We start from the raw sequence: 13,471 nt of genomic DNA on the forward strand, positions 1-13,471 counted from the left end.
AGACTCTGGCACCGGTGTTTCAACAGAGCGTGGGGCCCTCCGTTCCTCCCCACCAAAGGCAATCTGTGCGGGGACCTTTGCACATTAGTAAAATTTGGGGATCTGGGAAGTCCTGGGGGTCTCTGGCCTAGTCCCTCGGTAGGTGTGGTGAAGGCCCTGGTGTCTTGGGCTCACTCTTCATCACTTCCCCTTATGCCCGTGTCCCTCCTGAGCCCTCAAGCTCGGGGTCAGGCTCTTTCGGGCTCACCCCACCTGCTCACCTCGGGGCACTGAGCACCGGCACAGGCAGCAGGAACAGGCCTCCTGGCTGCTGCATGTGGTGTGGAGCTGCAGTGTCTGCTGAGAATTTAAAACCAATAATAAAATCGACTGTAAGTCAGTCTGCTTTTTATTATCCCCATGCCGGCAATTCTAAACAATGTCAGTGATAAAATACTCCTTCTCCAAAATCTTTTGTTGGTCCACGTTCTAAACAATTGCTGTGGCGATTGTTGAATTTTAATTATTTACAGTCACATAAATGTATGTATATATAAATATATATATGCTTCAAATTAGCATATTTTATTATTTGTCCTTTAACAAATAGCACATCCCACCCGAAAGTCAATTAGGAGAACCCCAGTAAGAACAGTCGGTGATGGTTGGAGCAGCTTGTGTCTCCGGCCCCCCAGTAATAGGTATTCTCACTTTTAAACAATAGATACACAATGATAGCACAGTGATTGCAAAGCCAAGTAACAAAACCCAAGTGAATTCAGTTCTGTCCTTCCACATGATCACTTGGTGTTTCAGTGTTTGAAATTTTGCAAATCCAGGTTACTTCATCCATGAAGTATTTGGTTTTGAATAGTATCTTTAAAATTGAAGTTTATTCCTCTAAGTGATTGTTTTAAAAGGAACGACTCATGAGAACAATAGTAATTACTGATTATTACAGGATTACTAATGAATACAATTTTGTCACATAGAGGAGAGCGTTAAAAAAATGGTCCACTTTGGGTGTCAAACACGTGAGGTCTGCCGCTGGCTGGGCCGATGCAGACAATGGAAATCCCTCTAGTTAGTTGAAACAGGAGGGGATGAGTAATCAGGAATTCTCTGGCCTACACACGCTTTGAAGAGCTGGGCAGACAAGTAAGTGGTGGTCAGAGCTCCCAGAAACAATTCCGGCTCGAAGAGTCCCTGTTGCTCTGATGGGAAGGTGGTGATCCCACCTGCCCACTGCAGAGCTCACCACCTCTGCCATGACCTGGGCCAGGTAGGAACTCCCTGCCTTGCCTCCTGCCCCAGCTAACAGGGCTCTAAATTGAGGTCTCTTGCCAATGCATCTCAATGGCCGAACCTAATCCCATCTGGTCCCTACCTACCTTCCAGAGGAGGACGGGAAACCTAGTTTTTCGTGTTCCAGGGTCTGCTGTATGGAATGGTGCCCTGGAGGAGCTCAGAATAGAGGCAGAGCAAGCCAGTGAACAGCGTCCTCCACACTGACTCTGTTGGGTCTCCCCATGTCACCTTGCTTTGGTCTCTGGAGGGGAAAAGACCTCCTCAGTTTGACAGCCAGGTTCTGTGCATGCTGACTTCCAGGAATAATGGCTGGCTCTGGAGTCAAGTGTTTCCAGGGCAGCCATTTTTGTGCTGCCCCCCTCTCCTGTCCTCTCTGGGGGTCTTCCCCACCTGGGCTCCTTGTCGTGGCTTTCCTGGTGGGTGCATTATGACTGTGTTCTCCCAATCTGCTCTTCACCAACTCACATCTGTTGGGGAAGAGTGGCTTCCAAACACTCCTGCTCTCTTTGAAGCCACCCCTAAATTCCACCCCACTCATACACATGTGTTTTTATCATCATTATTACTCTTTCATAGTGACTGCTTTTTTAGGGATTCTTCTTAATACACATTTGCAGATTAATTGCCACTCTTGTCCTCAAGGAGTTTTTACTGCCATTCCCATAACATTAAAAACACTCTAATTGGCATCTACACCTGGGCCCTGAAACCTCAGCTCTCCTGTCCCTTGTGGAGGCCCTGGGTGGTTGTGGGTGATGCCGGGATCAACGAGTAGGTTCTGTGATGACCACCTGGGGGGTGCCACTGCAGAGAGTGGTAGGATGTGAGCTCGGAAGTACCAGATGAGGCTTGAACCTGTTGCCATCCTGCAGCGTGGAGGTGGAGCCCACTGGGCAGCCACAAACACTAAGTGAGGCTCTGCTCACAAGGCCAGGAGGAAAGAGCCTAGAGCAATCTGCAACCAAAGAGGTTGAATTTCTTTGTTGCAGGCTTTTCATGGCTGTGTGACCATAGACTGTGATCTCTTCGGGAAGGGATATTACTTAGGTGGTGGTGGTTCTTCTTTCTGGCCATGTGCAACTGGGCAAGGAACTGAAACAGAGAGAAACAGGAAGAAGGATTTGTGGTTTTCCGGGTATTTCCCTCTGGAGATACTGCCTTTGAGACAGCATAGGTGTCAGCATGGCAGGCTGACTCCTTGCTCTACTTCTCCCCACCTACAGCCACCACCAGGACACTCAGAAATGTGTCTACAGTCCTAAGCCACAGCTTGAAGTGGAGTCGAAGAAAGAAAGTGGATCCAGCATGTCTGTTTCCTTTCCTTTCCTTTCCTTTCCTTTCCTTTCCTTTCCTTTCCTTTCCTTTCCTTTCCTTTCCTTTCCTTTCCTTTCCTTTCCTTTCCTTTCCTTTCCTTCTTTCCTTTCCCAGTGGCCCATGCAGGTTCATAATAGTCCTCAGAAGCCTCTTCCTCTTCCTTCCCTGCCATTTGCTAGTGGCCTGAACCACATTTTACTTCTGATAATGGAGTCAGAGAGTTTGACCCATTACCATCACCTTCACTGAATATAGAAAGTCTCATTTCCTTATTTCCTATTTTTTAATATTTTATTTTTTAAGTAAAAATTATATGTAAGGTGTACAACATGATGATTTGGTAGAGGTACACATAGTGAAATAATTACTATAGTTGTTATGGAATGTGGATTTTTTTTCCCCCCAGAATCCATGTCCTCTTCAAAGTATGGCTTCCCATTGTCTGGTAAGGACATAACATACCACATGTTCAGTTTTATATATCCAAAATGTATATGTTCAGTTCACATATATATGTATTTGTGTACAGATGCATGTATAGGTATGCATGCATGTGTATCTGAATATTTGTGTGAATATGTTTGAAAGCAACATAGAAGCTTATTAGCTCACCTAACAGTCCAGAATGACAAAGCATCTTATCAGTGCCTCCAGCTAACTAGGAAGTCTCTCCAAAGATGGACATGGTCAAGTTCAGGCTTTTCTCAAAAGACACAACTGATTCCAACCAGCACATTAAGATTCTAAAGTTAAGAGCACATTGTGAAATGTGAATCGATGTGACACTGTCAAACAAAATGACCTGTGGGCTTGGGAGGTTGGCATTTGTAGGAGGAGGCCGAAGTGTGCATCTTAATCTTGATTTCCTTTGGGAATACTTCATTGTGTTCCTGACTCTGATTATGTTCTTGTGCAATCAAAATAGCTCTAATCTCCTAGACTGGACAATGCCTTTTCTTTCTTTCTTCCTTTCTTCCTTCCATCCTCCCTTCCTCCCTTCCTTCCTTTCCTAATTTCTTTCTTTCTATAAAGAATTGAATTCTGTTGGAAGGAAGAATAGTTGTTTGTTTTGTTTTTTGAACAGCAACAACTGTTTGGTTTTTTTGAAAATTAATTAATTTTTAACCGTTTCGTTTTTGAGATATGTGTATAAAATCCCATCCCAGTAGGAGGAAAAGCAATGGATTTTAAGTCCTCCTTGGTGTGTAAATGCTTTAATGCACAGGGACCTCAAATGTTCAACCAGAAAACCAAAGTTCAGTATTCGGAACTCAACCTCAAAATGGCACGAACGATCCAATAGGTAAGCACAGATTTGTTCTTTATAGCCATAATCTCAGGATATTATGAAGCCTTTAGCCTTAAGAAAATTTCAGGCGGGATTTGTATTTAACATCAAATTTATCTTTCCCTTGGTTTTAAATGTATAGTACGGACTGGGTACACTGCGTAGTAATGGAGGTTCTGAATACTAATATAAGGTTTGTCACCTTCTCTCTTCTTTCCTGTCAGTACATGATCTGGCAACTTCCTTACTGCATATAGTCATAGCTGCTTTTGGGCATCTTGAACCCAAGCATAGTGTTTAGAGTATCCATCCATCTCCATCTCTGGACTTCACTCAAGCCCTCCCTAAACTCTCTTTCAATTTCTTTGGCTATATACTTCAGTGAACTGCAAACAAACAGATCATTTTCTTGATGGTGATAAGGCAGTAATAGACTTTACTTCATTGCCTAGTGCCCTTCAGATATGCTTTCTACAAAACTCCTGAGCAGAACAAATATAGTTACTGAATTTGGTTACTGGTACACAATGAAATAATAGCTAAATAACATAGTTACATGGTTATAATATAGTTAAATCATGCGGCAAGTTGCACACAATAAAAAATGCAGTTAGGCAGGGAGAATGAAATTAAGGGTTAGAGGTAAAAGAGAGTGTGTATCTTTAGATGTGATCTGAAATAAAAAGCAGACACCCTGCGAAGGACATAGAGAGATGTCACCAGATGATGCCCGAGGAAGTGACTTCTCTTGTTAAGGCAAGAGTACGTAAGGACATTGGGAAGGGCATGTTCAATTGGCTATATATCTCATCTTATATATCCCTTCCTTCCCCCTTCCAGAGAAGTCATCCTAATTTAGTCCTTATTACCTCTTTCCTGGTGTTTACAATTGTTAAATAGCTGATCTTCCAGTTCAGCTCTGATTTATCCCACAAAGCATTGCCAAATCAATTGTCCTTTAGCACCACTCTGATTATATCATTCTTCCATCCCACATCCTTCAGAGCTGCTCATTATTTGCTGTGGTAGAGTGGGTACCAATTTCTTAGCTTGGCATTCGAGGCTTTGGCATATTCCTTTTTCTAGCCCTACTACTCTAAGTGGGTACCAGCACATTGGTATCACCTGGGAACTTAGAGATGCAGCATCTCAGGTCCCACCTTAGGCTTATTGAATAGGAATCTGCATTTAAAAAAAGATCCTCAGGTGATGCACATGCACAGAAAATTTGAGAAGCACTACCCTAGTCAAACAAAATATTCATACTCCCGCTACTCCCTACTTTCCTGTTTTTGGCTTTTGCATATTGGATTACCTCCATGTTTACTCCATCTTTGCCTGTCCATTCACAGGATTCTTTTATGATCATCCCAAATGTAACCTCCACAGAACCTTTCCCAGTTATCCCATGGAGCAGGCAGGTCAACCTTTAGAATGCCTGCCAAACCTTTTATAAGTTGAACTGCCCTGCTGAAGGGACAGCTTTATTTATACTCCTTGACCTGGTCCTATCAGCCATTGAAACTTGGCCTATGGTTGGGTCATCAGCACTGGAGTAGTCCATCCGGTGGCTGGCCAGTAACCCAGAGTGTGGCCACATGAACTGTGGGGAGAAACAACTAAATTCTCTTTCTCCTCTTTAGAAATTCAAATAAGACAGTTAGCAGTGCTTGCTAAAACTAAACACCAGGAGGTAGAGTCAAGGTCATGAGCAGTCATGTGTAAACCATAGTTAGAAGGAAACAGAAACTTGGAGTGAGCTGAGTCAATAGAGGTAGGAGGACAGAACAGACCAGCAGGCAAGGTGGAGATGCCATAAGACAGAGAGACAGACGGGATAATGAGTCCCTAGTCCTGCCCAAGTCCCGAATGGCTTTCCCATGCCACGTCTGGGGTTTTTAAAATAACACCTAATCCCCATGACCTGAGAAAACTTGTGTAAGTCTCTTCCTTGCAAACAGAACAGGCACTTTGAACCCCCCCAAATGGAGCTTCTGGCTCCATCCTTAGACTTTGCTTTGAGACTGTGTTTCTCCTTTTTGTTGGCTGTTTCCCAGCCCTGTGTGATAACACCCATGGTTCTTTATCAACACCAGTATAGCAACTTGTGATAAGATCGTGTCCTTCTCATTTTTGAGCATCCAGCAAGATGTATGCTAACAGTAGTGGTAGGATTGACTCAAATCGAATTCCAGGGAAGCAAAAACATTATAGTGAAGAGATCTGGGAAGGAAGGTGATAGGATCTATTATTAATAAGGGCTGAACTCAACTGGAGAGTGGCCAGCATTTGCTTGAAGGCTTTGGTGCATTGTACCAAACAAGCCAAAGAGCCACGCATGAGCCAGTGTGTATTTTTAATACAAGCTGTTCAGTGTCATTGCAGCAAAATTAGTAATTCCCATCTCTTAGGAACCTGATCTCGGCTGACACTATTTTATCAGTAAAATAATTTCTTGTAGTGAGTTGAGTGTACCAAACATGTGTTTCCAGCTGGTCAGCAGTCTTCCTTCTTAACCTTTCACCTGATCCAGGCTGTTCTTGCAGATTACAGGACAAATGTTGTTTGGAGAATGATGGGTCTCAGCAGATTGAAGGAGGCAGCTTCCTTGCTTATATTTGGTCAGTTGCCTCCCACTGAGGGTCAGTATGGGTCTGCTATATGTGTGCACTTCGGTATATGCGAGGGGGCTGTGCACGCAGAGAAATGGTTCCTATTTGTTTCTTTTAGTGTGGGAGATCAAGCTGAATTCGGAAAGTGTCATTATGGTGGTTTGGAAGAAAGGCAGAGAGGGGGCCCTAATTTTACAAGTAGATGGGGATTTCTTTCCCTTTCTCAACTCCCTCTTGGAGAACATCATGCTCCAAATCCGGAGGTTTCATCTGCTTTTAAGCTGGAAGCTTCTTCTTTAATGGCTTTGTGACTCACAGGGCCCGGGTGATGGTTGCTTTTTCTGTGTATAGAACTATAATCCTTCTCAATTATCAAAGACATAAATTACTATTATTTCCTTACCAGATCGAACATCTCCCTTAAATATGTGAAAGAAAAATTGTTGGTTGTCTGGTGAATTTTCCTCTTGGAAAAACTGCCTATTCTTAATCTACAAGTTCAATGAAAGTTCAAAAGTTTATCAGTGCAAACTCTATATTCTAATAATTCATCACCCAGCTTCTACATCCACATTAAGAGACTCTGGGTTGAGATGTTTTGTCTTCTCTCCCATGTAAAAGTAATCAAACAGCACATTTCCTGGGCATATCGTGAATACCTATTGATCATAATCGGAGCACAGATGGTTTGAGAGAGCTTGGCTGACTGGCTGACATGCAGGCCCTCGTGTCAATCACAGGAACAAATTGATTTTGACTACCCAGCCACGATTCTCCTACCCCAGCAGAATTTCATTCAGGGCTGCTATTTGGAGAATTTTGAACAGACAGCATTTCTGAAGGAGTGTCATAGTCCAAAGTTATTGTGGCGGTAAACTTGATTACTGAGAAAATGGTGATTTTAATGTACCTTCTACTTACCTTTACCACAAGAAGGTCAATACCTTTCTCCAATGTTGAAAGGGCTCTTATCAATTTAAACTTTATCCTGAATTATGTGTGCTAATTAGGGAAAAGGAGAATCCTGATTTGCGTTTTTCTATGAAAGTATGAAGAACCTTAATACTTTTCTCCAACTGGGACTTGTTTTCTTACTCACTTTTTAAATTAATAATTTCTATTGACAAAATTAAAGAGCTTATGCTTATGCCATCCATCTTTCCCTTAGACTTGGTATAGATATGTTAGCTGGAGAATAATATAGGGAGCGAGGGCTCATACTCCCAGTACTGTTGTAAGCATTAAAATCCTCTGTGAGAGTCAGATAAGAAAGGGCCTTCTTCGATACTACCCATTACTGTCCATTACCTTACTGCTTCAAACATCAAGAGTGCCAGGGTAGGTTCCATAGGAAATGGGTCTGCCTCCATCAGGGAAGGGTTTGGGATATGCACGAATGGCTTGGGGACCAAGATATTTTGTCCTTATCCCAGTTCCCAGCTCTGGACTGGCCCCTGTTCCACGTGATCCTCCTTACTTGTTGCTTAGCCATCCTACATCTTTGCACTTGACTCATTCCCTGCCTGTGCTCTATCACTGATTGTGGGGGCAGGGGCAGATTAAATGACTATGCTTTTATGTTACCTTTTTTTTTTTTTTTTAATTAGACATGTACACCTGTTCTCCAGCCATACTTGGTTGTACTAAGAGAAGAGGTTTGACTCAAACGGTACCAGTCCGTAGGCTGGTCTAATCTAACCAGAGACCACTCCAGAATTCAAGTTAAGAGATGAACAGTCTGTGGTCAGATAATGCTGGGTGGTTGGCATCAAAGGCATATAGGCTGTGATGGAATCAATGGCCGTGCAAACCTAGAGCAGCCATTTTTGGCCAGGTGTACCCTGATGAGTCAGCAGGGACAGGTCATCTGGGAAGACAAGCAAGAGAGCAAAGCTGACACAGAGATAAGAGACCTCAGGTGCCTATCAGGGACGAAGGGGTAACTCTGATTTTGGAGTTGGCAGGGTTGGGTTCGTAGAACTGCTTATGGCCCATTTGCCCTCCCTCTTGTCCTGGGATGCTCTTATGCTTGCCTGCTGTGCTTCTGAACAGGTCTTTATTCTTCTTAACCTGGCTTGAATGAGTTTCTATTCACAACCAAATATGCCCTGACCAGAAAGTATCCTGTTGGGGAGATTCAGATGGGAAGTTTCTATTTTCCTTACTCACCTAGTCTAGGGTCTTGGGACTCTAGAAAATCATGGTGCCCTCTTTTGTCTAGCTGAACGTAGTTCCACAAGAGAGGGTATACCAAGAGAAAAGATGTTATTATTTGAATGTTCAAATCTCTTACCATCAATGCCCTCTATACTCATTCTCTGCCTCTTCCTCTGACATTTGCTCCTGCTCTTGGCATTGACCATTTACTTAAAACATCCTGCTTTATTCGGTACTTTTGGTGGTAAAGTTGGCTACAAATTCATTGTGACTTTTCTCATTGAAAGATGGAGTCTAATTCTGTTCCCTTGAATATGGGCTGCCTTTATGACCTGCTTGACCAATAGAATGTAGTAGAAGTGATGTCCGGATGTTCCAAGATTAGGTCATAAGAAGCCTTTGAACTCCTGGCTGTGCCCCTGGGAACACTCTCTTGAAACCCTGAGCTGCTGTTGTAAGAAATCCTATTACCCTGAGGCTGTCGTGCTGTGAGGAGCTCAAGTTGAGGTGAAGGAGATGGTAGGGGGAGAGAGAGAAGCAGGCCAAAGATTCAAACAAAGAGTGAGGAAGCCATCTTGAAGATGGACCATCTGGCCCCAGCTGACACCATGTAGATCAGAGATAAACCATGCAGCTGAGCTCTTCCTGAATTACTGAGACACAAGTAGTATTATAAACAAAATAAAATGTTTGTTTTAAACTGCCAAATTTTGAGATAGTTTGTTACACACCAACAGATAATCAGAATATTCTAAGTCATCTCAGAGCTACTTCAGCCTGCTTGCCTTTCCTTAGATGATTCCCTAGCCCAAGGACACCTCCCTTCCCCTCCACCTCTAGATCAAGAGAAATATCTCCTTTTCTGAGGGAGCACATTTGGCCAAAGCCACTCTTGGAACCCTTTGCTTATGCTGTCCTGTGTGCCTCTTTGATAACGATTTTGCTATCATGTCCTAACTTCCCAAGGTCACAGCCAACTCCTTGCTCTTTTTCTATTTTTTTTTTTTTGTCTTGTCCCTTGACAGAGTCCCCAGCAGAAGGGATTCAGCAGGTGTTGAGCCTCCTAAATGTTCTCAAATCTTGAGACCAAATTGCCCTAATCACCTTAAACCGAAGCTATATTGGTACTATTCAAAGGTCTGTCTTCAATTACTCATTTCTGGTTAGGCACCTCACTGTAGACATAATTCCTACTTTTTCATTCTCAGAATGTGTGTAGAGTTTGAACTTTTGGGGTGGTTGGGAGAAAACCTCCGAGGGGCACAGAAGGAAACCCAGGGTAGCATAAATAATGGGCAAAATCAAGTGACATACTCTGAGTTTGCTTGTCAACACATGCCCGTATCATTTATGGGAGGTCAGGGTCAAACTCTGTTTATAGTTCTGTTCTGGCCAGGGTGAGTGAGTGTCTTTTAACCACATCACCTCTTTCTAAAACCTATTTTGTTTGGATTTCTCCCAGCCCACCAAAGTGAACTTTCCCATGTTCCCAGGACATTTTTTTTTTCATTTCCATGTACCCGTTGGTTTCCTTTCACATGCAACATTCTTTTCTGCAGTGTTCAGAAAACTCATTAGCGTCCAACCTCCTCAATTAGGCAGAGTAAACACGCATTACTCCGAATTGGCCCCCTACTGCATAGAGAGAGAGAATTCGAGCAAAATGTTGGCCTAGTACCCAAGGATTTGACCACGACGTTTACTTCTCTTCAATGAAATTCAGGTCACATCTTCCTGTAGTTTTCTCTATAAGTAATTAAGCTCTTATCTTCAATTTTCAAAGAATCACTGTTTCCTTTTCTACATTTATCCATTTCCTCTTCAATTCATGGTGTGTACTTATCTATTCTTGTATGCATACCATTCGTTTGCGGCATTATCTGCTGTTAGATTTTCCCATTTTTCTTAATCTAACAATCACAGAATCAGCAACATGATAGCAGGCGAACCACACTGAGAGGCAGAGATCTTTTCTCCTGCTGCAAAAGGAGAAGAAGGGCACATTTGAAATGTTTTGCTTCTTAAAGAATTCTATTAAAAAAAAAAAAAAAACAACTGTGAAGTTACCGCACTTCTCCCTAGACATCACAAACTATATAATCTCTAACTTTTCCCAACGTTCAGGCGCATGGGATACAGGAAAACATTGGCCGCCTTCTATTCGTGTTCATAGGTCGTGACTAAGAGAAGTAGATTTTCGAGAAACATTGATGTGGGTGTACTTTTAAGTGGGAGGAATTTCATGTTCCAGTCTCCCTGCCGAACACCTAGAATATTAGAGACTTGGGGAAGTTTGGTGCTTGACTCCTTTTAAGAGAGAACCATGACTCGAGGTCACAGTGTGATACATCCCTGACACGAGCGTGTGATGGAACAGGCATTGAACAGAGGGGAGCAAAACAAGCTGAAGTGAAAAGTTCAAAGGCATGATGGCATTCTTACAAGTGAGGCGATGGAGGGTTATTAAAGGGGAGCTTTTAGAGAGGAGGTGGCTGTGAGCTCAAGCTCTCTCTTGTGCCCATTGTCAGTTATAAGACACACCTGCACACGCACACACACTGCTTATTTATGCTTCATATTGAATCTGTTGAGAAGTATTTACTCTCCTTCATCAGAATACTGCATTGTGACATATATCTTCAGTTCCTTAGCAACAAACTGTCACATCACCCTTGTGAAACCCTGGTCAGCCCAGAGGAGAGGGACCACTGAATGGTGATGGAGAAAATCCTGATTTCAATCACAAATGTCTATAAGAATTGGGAAGACAATATGAAAAGGCAGGTCAAGGAAGCTGCGTTTGAACAAGTGTTTTTGATTAAGGTTTGTGTCAGCCCAGAAGTCCCTTTAAATTCCTTTTTATTGAATAATTTCCCTTTGATCCTTGAGTAACTAAAAGAAAACCCAGCGCTTGACATGACTGTGGGACTAGAGCCCTGTTGGAGGATGCCTTTGCCTGACTGCTGGCACGGGCTCTCACCACACAGGAGCCTCACCCAGCACAGTTGTGAGCATGCTGTTTTCTACACCCGCTCCCTACCCCCCATCCTGGGAGAGGGGGTATGCAGGACACTCAGCTGTAGCGGTCATTCCAGGTTGTGCTTATTTCTTTGCCTGTCTTTGACTTCACAGACACTTGTCAGGAGACATTGATGACAATGTAAGAAGATGTTGGTTAGCTCAAGAAAATGACCCTGGAAAAAGGGCAGAGGGACCAGACATGGGGAATGGTGATAATTCAATCTCATCTTCTCTCCTGGTTCCATCTGTTAGGAATGATGTAAAAATAATTTTTAGATGCAACCAAATCATTGAATGACACTAAAATTGGGACAAATGAGAGCAAAATTAGAAGGAAAAAAAATGCATAACTCTTGAGAGAAAGAGGGAGAGAGAGACACCGACCCAAGAAAGCAAAGATTATTTAAACAACGCTGCCTGTGTTTTTAAAAACCATATCAGTGCAATTTACCCAAATTCCCAGTTTCCATATTTAAATGTCTGATCAGTCATTCCGTTCCAATATAGACATGATGTTTGAAGGCCACTTTGTGATGGTTTTACCCTGGTTCAGATTATTTGCAATCCAGGGGGAAAATGTGCATTCTGTGTGAAAGCAAACAGAAAACATATCTGAGCACAAATCAAAAGAATGATTACCACACTCTACGCTCTGTACCCATTACTGGGTCCCCAAGGCTCTCGTTCTGTTTGTCTTGGCACTTTTTCTTTAGCTGCCTTTGGTTGGGCTGGGTGGGAAGAACAGCCACCACCGCCACCCACAAAACCCTCCGCAGAGAAGGAGGGCAGTGGAAATGGATAACCCGGAAAGCTGTGACATCCTTCAAGGGCTCCGTGCTCTGCACTTCACGGTGGGGGAAGCTGCCTGGGGACAACTCCCAGGGCTCCCATGGAGGTCTCTGCTGAGGTCGTGTCGGGAAGTGCCTGACCATCGGCGGAAGGGGCAACCCCGCTCTCGTTTCATTCTCCAGCAAGCTCTTGTTCAGTGGATAATGAAAAATGACATTTGCACAAAGTGGAGTGAAAAAGCATTGTTTCTATAGCACATTATGCTTTGCACCGCTCGGGAGACAACATTTCATATCCTATAAAAAGAATTATCTATATAACTCACTGTGCATGGTGCAGAAAAGTTGCAATGCATCTTTGAAAGAGCTGTCTCCACATGAGGGGAAACATTTTTGTCTCTATCCCACCCTCCCAACCCCCGGCCCCGATAGAATAGCCTGTGTTTATAAGCCAATCCTCTCGACCCCTTAATGATGACCTAGAGTAAACATCTGACATACACTAGCTTTCAAGCTCTCCTGTGTTTAGGCATGAATTGTTCATTTCTATGCCTTTTGTATTCAGTCTGAAGGAAAGACAAATGATACAAGGGATGATTTACATTATCAATGGAGGCAGAGGTTATGTCTGTGTTTATCTGATCCTCTTTTATTGTATAACAACCGGTGAGATAACCAGCCTGGTGCACAATGACCATTTAGTTTGAGCCACCCACCCACCCACCTCATTTCCACATTGACTTTAATTTTAAAATTTATTAAAAGGACAGGCCCTGGAATTGTGAGACTCCTTTGGTTCAGGCAGGCCTGGGGGACCAGGTTTAGCATCAGGCTTCCTCCACCTAGCCTGTCAGGGTATCGCCCCTGGGATGTTCCTCTCTAACTGCACTAGGAGGATTGCTACTCAACTCTCTAAGGATGATGTTGGTGCCCAGGTCAGGTGGACTGTCTTCTCAGCAGAGCGTTGGGTATTTGGAACGAATCACCTAGCATGGGAAGAGACC

The 13,471-nt window shown here is 43.3% G+C and overlaps 1 long non-coding RNA gene across 1 annotated transcript; it reads right to left on the bottom strand.

The window, feature by feature from the left end:
- Positions 1 to 1,916: 1,916 nt before the first annotated feature.
- LOC125753879 (uncharacterized) lies at positions 1,917 to 9,062 on the bottom strand. The gene is made up of 2 exons (XR_007406604.1): positions 8,795 to 9,062; positions 1,917 to 2,379 (listed from the first exon to the last, which is right to left on the bottom strand). It is a non-coding gene; the product is annotated as an uncharacterized LOC125753879 (long non-coding RNA).
- Between the last annotated feature and the right edge of the window lie 4,409 nt (positions 9,063 to 13,471).

The sequence above is a fragment of the Canis lupus genome, chromosome 2 (assembly GCF_003254725.2).
Source record: "Canis lupus dingo isolate Sandy chromosome 2, ASM325472v2, whole genome shotgun sequence".
Lineage (NCBI taxonomy): Eukaryota > Metazoa > Chordata > Mammalia > Carnivora > Canidae > Canis > Canis lupus.